The following is a 12,500-nucleotide window of genomic DNA, read 5'->3' on the forward strand; positions in this document are numbered from 1 at the left end:
CCGCGTTGCCCGGCGTGCCATGCCTTAGCCTTGGCCAACATGTCGAGCCACGGCCTCGGCCCGCATGCCATGCCATGCCACAGCCCGCATGTCTTGCCACGGCGTTGCCAAACATGCCATGCCACGGCCTCGGCCCGCATGACGTGCCACGGCCTCGGCCCGCATGCCGTGCCACGGCCTCGGCCCGCATGACATGCCACGGCCTCGGCCCGCATGCCTTGCCACGACGCCGCCCAACTTGCCATGCCACGGCCTCGGCCCGCATGCCATGCCACGGCCTCGGCCCGCATGACATGCCACGGCCTCGGCCCGCATGCCTTGCTACGGCGTCGCCCAACATGCCATGCCACGGCCTCGGCCCGCATGCCATGCCACGGCCTCGGCCCGCATGACATGCCACGGCCTCGGACCGCATGCCTTGCTACGGCGTCGCCCAACATGCCATGCCACGGCCTCGGCCCGCATGCCATGCCACGGCCTCGGCCCGCATGCCATGCCACGGCCTCGGCCCGCATGCCATGCCACGGCCTCGGCCCGCATGCCTTGCTGCGGCGTTGCCCAACATGCCATGCCACGGCCTCGGCCCGCATGCCTTGCCACCGCGTTGCCCAGCATGCCATGCCACCGCGTTGCCCGGCGTGCCATGCCTTAGCCTTGGCCAACATGTCGAGCCACGGCCTCGGCCCGCATGCCATGCCATGCCACGGCCCGCATGTCTTGCCACGGCGTGGCCAAACATGCCATGCCACGGCCTCGGCCCGCATGACGTGCCACGGCCTCGGCCCGCATGACATGCCACGGCCTCGGCCCGCATGCCTTGCTACGGCGTCGCCCAACATGCCTTGCCACGGCCTCGGCCCGCATGCCATGCCACGGCCTCGGCCCGCATGACATGCCACGGCCTCGGCCAGCATGCCTTGCCACGACGCCGCCCAACTTGCCATGCCACGGCCTCGGCCCGCATGCCATGCCACGGCCTCGGCCCGCATGACATGCCACGGCCTCGGCCCGCATGCCTTGCTACGGCGTCGCCCAACATGCCATGCCACGGCCTCGGCCCGCATGCCATGCCACGGCCTCGGCCCGCATGACATGCCACGGCCTCGGACCGCATGCCTTGCTACGGCGTCGCCCAACATGCCATGCCACGGCCTCGGCCCGCATGCCACGGCACGGCCTCGGCCCGCATGCCTTGCTACGGCGTCGCCCAACATGCCATGCCACGGCCTCGGCCCGCATGCCATGCCACGGCCTCGGCCCGCATGACATGCCACGGCCTCGGACCGCATGCCTTGCTACGGCGTCGCCCAACATGCCATGCCACGGCCTCGGCCCGCATGCCATGCCACGGCCTCGGCCCGCATGACATGCCACGGCCTCGGACCGCATGCCTTGCTACGGCGTCGCCCAACATGCCATGCCACGGCCTCGGCCCGCATGCCACGGCACGGCCTCGGCCCGCATGGCTTGCTACGGCGTCGCCCAACATGCCATGCCACGGCCTCGGCCCGCATGCCATGCCACGGCCTCGGCCCGCATGACATGCCACGGCCTCGGCCCGCATGCCTTGCGACGGCGTCGCCCAACATGCCTTGCCACGGCCTCGGCCCGCATGCCATGCCACGGCCTCGGCCCGCATGCCTTGCCACGACGTCGCCCAACTTGCCATGCCACGGCCTCGGCCCGCATGCCATGCCACGGCCTCGGCGCGCATGACATGCCACGGCCTCGGCCCGCATGCCATGCTACGGCGTCGCCCAACATGCCATGCCACGGCCTCGGCCCGCATGCCATGCCACGGCCTCGGCCCGCATGCCATGCCACGGCCTCGGCCCGCATGACAGGCCACGGCCTCGGACCGCATGCCTTGCTACGGCGTCGCCCAACATGCCATGCCACGGCCTCGGCCCGCATGCCATGCCACGGCCTCGGCCCGCATGCCACGGCACGGCCTCGGCCCGCATGCCTTGCTACGGCGTCGCCCAACATGCCATGCCACGGCCTCGGCCCGCATGCCATGCCACGGCCTCGGCCCGCATGACATGCCACGGCCTCGGACCGCATGCCTTGCTACGGCGTCGCCCAACATGCCATGCCACAGCCTCGGCCCGCATGCCGTGCCACGGCCTCGGCCTCGGCCCGCATGCCTTGCTACGACGTTGGCCAACATGCCATGCCACGGCCCCGGCCCGCATGCCATGCCACCGCGTTGCCCGGCGTGCCATGCCTTAGCCTTGGCCAACATGTCGTGCCACGGCCTCGGCCCGCATGCCATGCCATGCCACGGCCCTCATGTCTTGCCACGGCGTTGCCAAACATGCCATGCCACGGCCTCGGCCCGCATGCCTTGCTACGGCGTCGCCCAACATGCCATGACATGCCACGGCCTCGGCCCGCATGCCTTGCTACGGCGTCGCCCAACATGCCATGCCACGGCCTCGGCCCGCATGCCATGCCACGGCCTCGGCCCGCATGCCTTGCGACGGCGTCGCCCAACATGCCATGCCACGGCCTCTGCCCGCATGCCATGCCACGGCCTCGGCCCGCGTGACATGCCACGGCCTCGGCCCGCATGCCTTGCCACGACGTCGCCCAACTTGCCATGCCACGGCCTCGGCCCGCATGCCATGCCACGGCCTCGGCTCGCATGACATGCCACGGCCTCGGCCCGCATGCCTTGCTACGGCGTCGCCCAACATGCCATGCCACGGCCTCGGCCCGCATGCCATGCCATGGCCTCGGCCCGCATGACATGCCACGGCCTCGGACCGCATGCCTTGCTACGGCGTCGCCCAACATGCCATGCCACGGCCCCGGCCCGCATGCCTTGCCACCGCGTTGCCCGGCGTGCCATGCCACCGCGTTGCCCGGCGTGCCATGCCTTAGCCTTGGCCAACATGTCGTGCCACGGCCTCGGCCCGCATGCCATGCCATGCCACGGCCCGCATGTCTTGCCACGGCGTTGCCAAACATGCCATGCCACGGCCTCGGCCCGCATGCCTTGCCACGGCCTCGGCCAACATGCCATGCCACGGCCTCGGCCCGCATGCCATGCCACGGCCTCGGCCCGCATGACATGCCACGGCCTCGGCCCGCATGCCTTGCTACGGCGTCGCCCAACATGCCATGCCACGGCCTCGGCCCGCATGCCATGCCACGGCCTCGGCCCGCATGCCCTTCTACGGCGTTGCCCAACATGCCATGCCACGGCCTCGGCCCGCATGCCTTGCCACCGCGTTGCCCAGCATGCCATGCCACCGCGTTGCCCGGCGTGCCATGCCTTAGCCTTGGCCAACATGTCGTGCCACGGCCTCGGCCCGCATGCCATGCCACGGCCTCGGCCCGCATGTCTTGCCACGGCGTTGCCCAACATGCCATGCCACGGCCTCGGCCCCCATGCCTTGCCACCGCGCTGCCCAGCATGCCAATGCACCGCGTTGCCCGGCGTGCCATGCCTTAGCCTTGGCGAACATGCCACGCCACGGCCTCGGCCCGCATGGCTTGCCAGGGCGTTGCCCAACATGCCATGCCACGGCCTCGGCCCGCATGTCTTGCCACGGCGTTGCCCAACATGCCATGCCATGCCACGCCACGGCCTCGGCCCGCATGCCATGCCATGCCACGGCCTCGGCCCGCATGCCATGCCACGGCCTCGGCCAGCATGCCATGCCAAGGCCTCGGCCCGCATGCCTTGCCACGGCGTTGCCCAGCATGCCATGCCACCGCGTTGCCCAGCGGGCCGTGCCGCGGCCTCGGCCCGCATGCCTTGCGACTGCCTTGGCCAGCGTGCCATGCCACAGCGTGCCATGCCTTAGCCTTGGCCTACATGCCATGCCACTGCCTTGGCCAGCATGTCGTGCCACCGCCACGGCCAGCATGCCATGCCGGTCCGTTGCCCAGCATGCCACGGCCGTGGCGGCATGGCAAGCCACGGCCTCGGCCAGCATGCCATGCCACGGCCTCGGCCAGCATGCCATGGCACTGTCTTGGTCAGCATGCCATGCCATGGCACCGCCTTGTCCAGCACGCCGTGCCGCAGCGTTGGCCAGCATGCCTTGGCCGGCATGCCATGCCAATGCCTTGGGCCAACATGGCGTGCCACGGGCTGGGCCATGCCGGTCCGTTGCCCGGCATGCCACGGCCGTGGCGGCATGGCAAGCCACGGCCTCGGCCAGCATGCCATGCCCCGGCCTCGCCCAGCATGCCATGGCACGGTCTTGGTCAGCATGCCATGCCATGGCACCGCCTTGTGCAGCGTTGGCCAGCATGCCTTGGCCGGCATGCCATGCCAATGCCTTGGGCCAACATGGCGTGCCACGGGCTGGGCGAGCACGGCATGCCACGGGCTGGGCGAGCATGCCACGCCACGGCCTTGGCTAGCAGCAAGGCATGCCACGGCCTCGGCGAGCATGCCATGCCATGCCAAGGCCAAGGCCAAAGCCAAGGCCAAGGCAGTGGGCAAGGCCAAGTCCCTGTGCAAGGCATGGCCAAGGCCAAGGCAAAGGCCAAGGCCGCGGGCAAAGGCCAAGGCCAAGGCCAAGGCCATGGCGTGCCACCGCCTCGATCGATCTTTTTGAACATGATTCTTTTATAATCTTACCCAAACCGTGCAACACAATTAAAAATGCACTACAATCAATTTTAAATGTCATTCCCTATTTTTTTGCAATTTTTCTGGAGCTTTTCGAATTTTTAAAGCCCTTATTTGGCATAAAAAAATCAAAATAAAATAAAAAAAATGAAAAAAATAATTTAATAATTTCTATAATTACTAGTGAATCATCCTTTAATTATGGGAATTTTTCCATAATTTTTTGACTATTTTTATTAATTTTTATTATTTTTTAAGTATTAATATCGAAATAAATTAAAATAAAATATTTTCTGTAAAAAAATATTTTTTTTAATTTTTTTTATGGTGTATTAAATTATTTCCTACAACTTTCATGTTGAAAGTTTTGGCAAAAAACCATTACTTTTTAAAAAAACCCCATTATGACTCCTCGAACATGCTTGATGTTTCCTCCTGCCAGATTGAAAAGGGCTTAACAGGCTATTATAAGGGGGGGGCACCTCCCTTGCCCAGGGCAAGGCAGTGGCAGGTACGCCCCATGTTGGGCGCGGCCTGGGCTGCGGCCTTGGGTTACATGCACTGCGGCTCGACCGCGGCCTGGGCTGCGGCCTGGGGCGGCTCGGCCGCGGCCTTGGGCGGCCTGGACCGCGGCCTTGGGCGGCCTTGCGCGGCCTGGGCGCGGCCTTGGGCGGCCTGGGCGCGGCCTTGCGCGGCCTGGGCGCGGCCTTGGGCGGCCTGGGCGCGGCCTTGCGCGGCCTGGGCGCGGCCTTGGGCAGCATGGCGTGGCATGCGCGCGGGCGTGGGCGGCCTGGCATGCGCGCGGCATGGGCAGCACGGCATGGCATGCGCACGGCCTGGGCGGCCTGGCATGCAGCCGGCCTGGCATGCCCGCGGCGTGGGCAGCACGGCATGGCATGCGCACGGCCTGGGCCAGCAGCATGCCATGCCACGGCCAAGGCAGGCCAGCCAAAGCCAGCAGCATGCCATGCCAAGGCCTAGGCCAGCAGCATGCCATGCCACGGCCAAGGCAGGCCAGCCAAAGCCAGCAGCATGCCATGCCAAGGCCTAGGCCAGCAGCATGCCATGCCACGGCCAAGGCAGGCCAGCCAAAGCCAGCAGCATGCCATGCCAAGGCCAAGGCCAGCAGCATGCCATGCCACGGCCTAGGCCAGCAGCATGCCATGCCACGGCCAAGGCAGCCCAGCCAAAGCCAGCAGCATGCCATGCCAAGGCCTAGGCCAGCAGCATGCCATGCCACGGCCAAGGCAGCCCAGCCAAAGCCAGCAGCATGCCATGCCAAGGCCAAGGCCAGCAGCATGCCATGCCACGGCCAAGGCAGCCCAGCCAAAGCCAGCAGCATGCCATGCCAAGGCCAAGGCCAGCAGCATGCCATGCCACGGCCAAGGCAGCCCAGCCAAAGCCAGCAGCATGCCATGCCAAGGCCTAGGCCAGCAGCATGCCATGCCACGGCCAAGGCAGGCCAGCCAAAGCCAACAGCATGGCATGCCAAGGCCAAGGCCAGCAGCATGCCATGCCACGGCCAAGGCAGCCCAGCCAAAGCCAGCAGCATGCCATGCCAAGGCCTAGGCCAGCAGCATGCCATGCCACGGCCAAGGCAGGCCAGCCAAAGCGAGCAGCATGCCATGCCAAGGCCTAGGCCAGCAGCATGCCATGCCACGGCCAAGGCAGCCCAACCAAAGCCAGCAGCATGCCATGCCAAGGCTTAGGCCAGCAGCATGCCATGCCACGGCCAAGGCAGGCCAGCCAAAGCCAGCAGCATGCCATGCCAAGGCCTAGGCCACCAGCATGCCATGCCACGGCCAAGGCAGCCCAGCCAAAGCCAGCAGCATGCCATGCCAAGGCCAAGGCCAGCAGCATGCCATGCCACGGCCAAGGCAGCCCAGCCAAAGCCAGCAGCATGCCATGCCAAGGCCTAGGCCAGCAGCATGCCATGCCACGGCCAACGCAGGCCAGCCAAAGCCAGCAGCATGCCATGCCAAGGCCTAGGCCAGCAGCATGCCATGCCACGGCCATGGCAGCCCAGCCAAAGCCAGCAGCATGCCATATCAAGGCCAAGGGCAGCAGCATGCCATGCCACGGCCAAGGCAGCCCAGCCAAAGCCAGCAGCATGCCATGCCATGGCCTAGGCCAGCAGCATGCCATGCCACGGCCAAGGCAGGCCAGCCAAAGCCAGCAGCATGCCATGCCAAGGCCAAGGCCAGCAGCATGCCATGCCACGGCCAAGGCAGCCCAGCCAAAGCCAGCAGCATGCCATGCCAAGGCCTAGGCCAGCAGCATGCCATGCCACGGCCAAGGCAGCCCAGCCAAAGCCAGCAGCATGCCATATCAAGGCCAAGGCCAGCAGCATGCCATGCCACGGCCAAGGCAGCCCAGCCAAAGCCAGCAGCATGCCATGCCATGCCTAGGCCAGCAGCATGCCATGCCACGGCCAAGGCAGGCCAGCCAAAGCCAGCAGCATGCCATGCCAAGGCCTAGGCCAGCAGCATGCCATGCCACGGCCAAGGCAGGCCAGCCAAAGCCAGCAGCATGCCATGCCAAGGCCAAGGCCAGCAGCATGCCATGCCACGGCCAAGGCAGGCCTGCCAAAGCCAGCAGCATGCCATGCCAAGGCCAAGGCCAGCAGCATGCCATGCCAAGGCCAAGGCCAGCAGCATGCCATGCCACGGCCAAGGCTGCCAGCCAAAGCCAGCAGCATGCCATGCCAAGGCCTAGGCCAGCAGCATACCATGCCAAGGCCTAGGCCAGCAGCATGCCATGCCACGGCCAAGGCAGCCCAGCCAAAGCCAGCAGCATGCCATGCCAAGGCCTAGGCCAGCAGCATGCCATGCCACGGCCAAGGCAGCCCAGCCAAAGCCAGCAGCATGCCATGCCAAGGCCAAGGCCAGCAGCATGCCATGCCACGGCCAAGGCAGCCCAGCCAAAGCCAGCAGCATGCCATGCCAAGGCCAAGGCCAGCAGCATGCCATGCCACGGCCAAGGCAGCCCAGCCAAAGCCAGCAGCATGCCATGCCAAGGCCTAGGCCAGCAGCATGCCATGCCACGGCCAAGGCAGGCCAGCCAAAGCCAACAGCATGGCATGCCAAGGCCAAGGCCAGCAGCATGCCATGCCACGGCCAAGGCAGCCCAGCCAAAGCCAGCAGCATGCCATGCCAAGGCCTAGGCCAGCAGCATGCCATGCCACGGCCAAGGCAGGCCAGCCAAAGCGAGCAGCATGCCATGCCAAGGCCAAGGCCAGCAGCATGCCATGCCACGGCCAAGGCAGCCCAACCAAAGCCAGCAGCATGCCATGCCAAGGCTTAGGCCAGCAGCATGCCATGCCACGGCCAAGGCAGGCCAGCCAAAGCCAGCAGCATGCCATGCCAAGGCCTAGGCCACCAGCATGCCATGCCACGGCCAAGGCAGCCCAGCCAAAGCCAGCAGCATGCCATGCCAAGGCCAAGGCCAGCAGCATGCCATGCCACGGCCAAGGCAGCCCAGCCAAAGCCAGCAGCATGCCATGCGAAGGCCTAGGCCAGCAGCATGCCATGCGAAGGCCTAGGCCAGCAGCATGCCATGCCACGGCCAACGCAGGCCAGCCAAAGCCAGCAGCATGCCATGCCAAGGCCTAGGCCAGCAGCATGCCATGCCACGGCCAAGGCAGCCCAGCCAAAGCCAGCAGCATGCCATATCAAGGCCAAGGGCAGCAGCATGCCATGCCACGGCCAAGGCAGCCCAGCCAAAGCCAGCAGCATGCCATGCCATGGCCTAGGCCAGCAGCATGCCATGCCACGGCCAAGGCAGGCCAGCCAAAGCCAGCAGCATGCCATGCCAAGGCCAAGGCAGCCCAGCCAAAGCCAGCAGCATGCCATGCCAAGGCCTAGGCCAGCAGCATGCCATGCCACGGCCAAGGCAGCCCAGCCAAAGCCAGCAGCATGCCATATCAAGGCCAAGGCCAGCAGCATGCCATGCCACGGCCAAGGCAGCCCAGCCAAAGCCAGCAGCATGCCATGCCATGCCTAGGCCAGCAGCATGCCATGCCACGGCCAAGGCAGGCCAGCCAAAGCCAGCAGCATGCCATGCCAAGGCCTAGGCCAGCAGCATGCCATGCCACGGCCAAGGCAGGCCAGCCAAAGCCAGCAGCATGCCATGCCAAGGCCAAGGCCAGCAGCATGCCATGCCACGGCCAAGGCAGGCCAGCCAAAGCCAGCAGCATGCCATGCCAAGGCCAAGGCCAGCAGCATGCCATGCCACGGCCAAGGCTGCCAGCCAAAGCCAGCAGCATGCCATGCCAAGGCCTAGGCCAGCAGCATGCCATGCCACGGCCAAGGCAGCCCAGCCAAAGCCAGCAGCATGCCATGCCAAGGCCTAGGCCAGCAGCATGCCATGCCACGGCCAAGGCAGCCCAGCCAAAGCCAGCAGCATGCCATGCCACGGCCAAGGCAGCCCAGCCAAAGCCAGCAGCATGCCATGCCAAGGCCAAGGCCAAGGCCAGCAGCATGCCATGCCATGCCACGGCCAAGGCCAAGGCCGAGGCAGCCCATCCGAAGCCAGCAACATTCCATGGCAAGGCCAACGCAGCCCAGCCAAAGCCGGCGGCATGCCATGCCAAGGCCAAGGCCAGCCGCATGTCTTGCCACGGCCTTGTCCCGCAGCGTGGCGTGCCTTGGCCTTGGGCTAGAACATCGCATGCCACGCCCTTGGCAAGCAATCCTGTCCCTCGTGTAATTGCCATTTGGTTTGGCTTTGACTTACGTATATGTTGCCCTGCGAAATGCTTGTCCCTCGGGTAATAGCCGGTTTGGTTGCCTTTGACTTGCGAACACGTTGCTAGTGCTTTCCCCAGTGGAAGCTTGTTGGGAAAAGTATGTCCCTCGGAAGTTGCCTGTTGCGTTTGTTATTTGCATTCGAGCTATCCGATGCTTGCTGGGTTTCTCTAAGAGTTTTTGCACGTTCGTCGGGCTTTTTAATTATTTATTTACTCATAAAAATTATAATAAAATAAATTAAAAATAAAAAAATAATTAAAAAAATTACTATAATTACTAGTGCCTCATCTTATAATTGTTGGAATTTTTCTAGAATTTTTTGAGTATTTTTAGTAATTTTTATTATTTTTTAAGTATTAAAATTGAAATAAATTAAAATAAAATATTCCGGTGGCCAAATATTTTTTTATAATTTTTTTTATGGTGTATTAAATTATTTCATACAACTTTCATGTTGAAAGTTTTGGCAAAAAACCATTACTTTTTAAAAAAACCCCATTATGACTCCTCGAACATGCTTGATGTTTCCTCCTGCCAGATTGAAAAGGGCTTAACAGGCTATTATAAGGGGGGGGCACCTCCCTTAAGGCTGGCCAGCATGGCCAGGCCACAGGCCACGCCTATGCCTAGGCGGGCGCTTGGCACATGCCATCGCTTGGCTTGTGGCATTGGCTTGTGGCATCGAAACTACATAGCCAAGCACGGGATGCGTCGAGTGGCGGCCCGCGGCGGTGGCGGTGGCACGTTGGCCTAGGGCAGCATGCCATGCCACAGCCTTGGCCAGCAACATGGCATGCCAAAGCCTTGGCCAGCAGCATGCCATGCCCTGGCCTTGGCAAGCATGTCATGCCACGGCCTTGGCCAGCAGCATGCCATGCCACGACCTTGGCCAGCAGCATGCCATGCCCCGGCCTTGGCCAGCATGTCATGCCACGGCCTTGGCCAGCAGCATGCCATGCCACAGCCTTGGCCAGCAGCATGCCATGCCACAGCCTTGGCCAGCAACATGGCATGCCAAAGCCTTGGCCAGCAGCACGCCATGCCCCGGCCTTGGCAACCTTGCCAAGCCACGGCCATGGCCAGCAGCGTGCTATGCCCCGGCCTTGGCCAGCAGCGTGCCATGCCACGACCTTGGCCAGCAGCTTGCCATGCCCCGGCCTTGGCCAGCATGTCATGCCACGGCCTTGGCCAGCAGCATGCCATGCCACGGCCTTGGCCAGCAACATGGCATGCCGCGGCCTTGGCCGGCAGCATGGCAAGCCCAAGCCTTGGTCAGCAGCAGCATGCCATGCCAACGCCTTGGCCAGCAGCATGCCTTGCCACGGCCTCGGCCATCAGCATGCCTTGCCACGGCCTCGGCCATCAGCATGCCTTGCCACGGCCTCGGCCATCAGCATGCCTTGCCACGGCCTCGTCCAGCAGCATGGCATGCCCGGCCTTGGCCAGCAGCATGTCATGCCACGGCCTTGGCAAGCATGCCAAGCCACGGCCTTGGCAAGCATGCCATGTCCCTCGGGTAATTGTACAAGTTGCCTTGCGAAATGCATGTCCCTCGGTTAAATTGCCATTTGGTTGGCTTTGGCGTGCGAACGAGTTGCCTGTGCTTTCCTTGTGGAAGCTTGTTGCGAGAAGTATGTCCCTCGAAAGTTGCCTGTTGCGTTTGTTATTTGCATTCGCGCTAACCGGTGCTTGCTCGGCCTCTCTAAATGTTTTCGCGCGTTCGTCGGGCTTCTTGGTCCTTCGGGGGGTGATTCGTTTTGGGGGGCTGGTGCACAGTGTACGTCGTGGCGCGTGAGTTGTGTTCGGTTTGTGCGAGTTGGACGGATCCCTGCCTGTGCAGCGAACTCCACTGGTGCATTCCTCCATGTCCCTCGGGTTGTCTTCGACTCGCCTTCGGGTTGCTTGCGCTTCCCTAGTGGAAGGTGCCTTGCGAAAAGCGTGTCCCTCGGGTAATTGCCATTTGGTTGGCTTTGACGTTCGAACGAGTTGCCTATGCTTTCCTAGTGGAAGCTTGTTGCGAAAAGTATGTCCCTCGAAATTTGCCTGTTGCGTTTGTTATTTGCATTCGCGCTAACCGGTGCTTGCTCGGCCTCTCTAAATGTTTTCGCGCGTTCGTCGGGCTTCTTAGTCCTTCGGGGGGTGATTCGTTTTGGGGGGCTGGTGCACAGTGTACGTCGTGGCGCGTGAGTTGTGTTCGGTTTGTGCGAGTTGGACGGATCCCTGCCTGTGCAGCGAACTCCACTGGTGCATTCCTCCATGTCCCTCGGGTTGTCTTCGACTCGCCTTCGGGTTGCTTGCGCTTCCCTAGTGGAAGGTGCCTTGCGAAAAGCGTGTCCCTCGGGTAATTGCCATTTGGTTGGCTTTGACGTTCGAACGAGTTGCCTATGCTTTCCTAGTGGAAGCTTGTTGCGAAAAGTATGTCCCTCGAAAGTTGCCTGTTGCGTTTGTTATTTGCATTCGCGCTAACCGGTGCTTGCTCGGCCTCTCTAAATGTTTTCGCGCGTTCGTCGGGCTTCTTAGTCCTTCGGGGGGTGATTCGTTTTGGGGGGCTGGTGCACAGTGTACGTCGTGGCGCGTGAGTTGTGTTCGGTTTGTGCGAGTTGGACGGATCCCTGCCTGTGCAGCGAACTCCACTGGTGCATTCCTCCATGTCCCTCGGGTTGTCTTCGACTCGCCTTCGGGTTGCCTGCGCTTCCCTAGTGGAAGGTGCCTTGCGAAAAGCGTGTCCCTCGGGTAATTGCCATTTGGTTGGCTTTGACGTTCGAACGAGTTGCCTATGCTTTCCTAGTGGAAGCTTGTTGCGAAAAGTATGTCCCTCGAAAGTTGCCTGTTGCGCTTGTTACTTTCATTCGCGCTAACCGGTGCTTGCTCGGCCTCTCTAAATGTTTTCGCGCGTTCGTCGGGCTTCTTAGTCCTTCGGGGGGTGATTCGTTTTGGGGGGCTGGTGCACAGTGTACGTCGTGGCGCGTGAGTTGTGTTCGGTTTGTGCGAGTTGGACGGATCCCTGCCTGTGCAGCGAACTCCACTGGTGCATTCCTCCATGTCCCTCGGGTGATCGCCTTTAGGTTGTCTTCGACTCGCCTTCGGGTTGTCTGCGCTTCCCTAGTGGAAGGTGCCTTGCGAAAAGCATGTCCCTCGGGTAATTGCCATTTGGTTGGCTT

This window comes from Camellia sinensis, unplaced genomic scaffold, assembly GCF_055761805.1.
Source record: "Camellia sinensis isolate YWXY unplaced genomic scaffold, ASM5576180v1 Unanchor4, whole genome shotgun sequence".
In the NCBI taxonomy this organism is placed as follows: domain Eukaryota; kingdom Viridiplantae; phylum Streptophyta; class Magnoliopsida; order Ericales; family Theaceae; genus Camellia; species Camellia sinensis.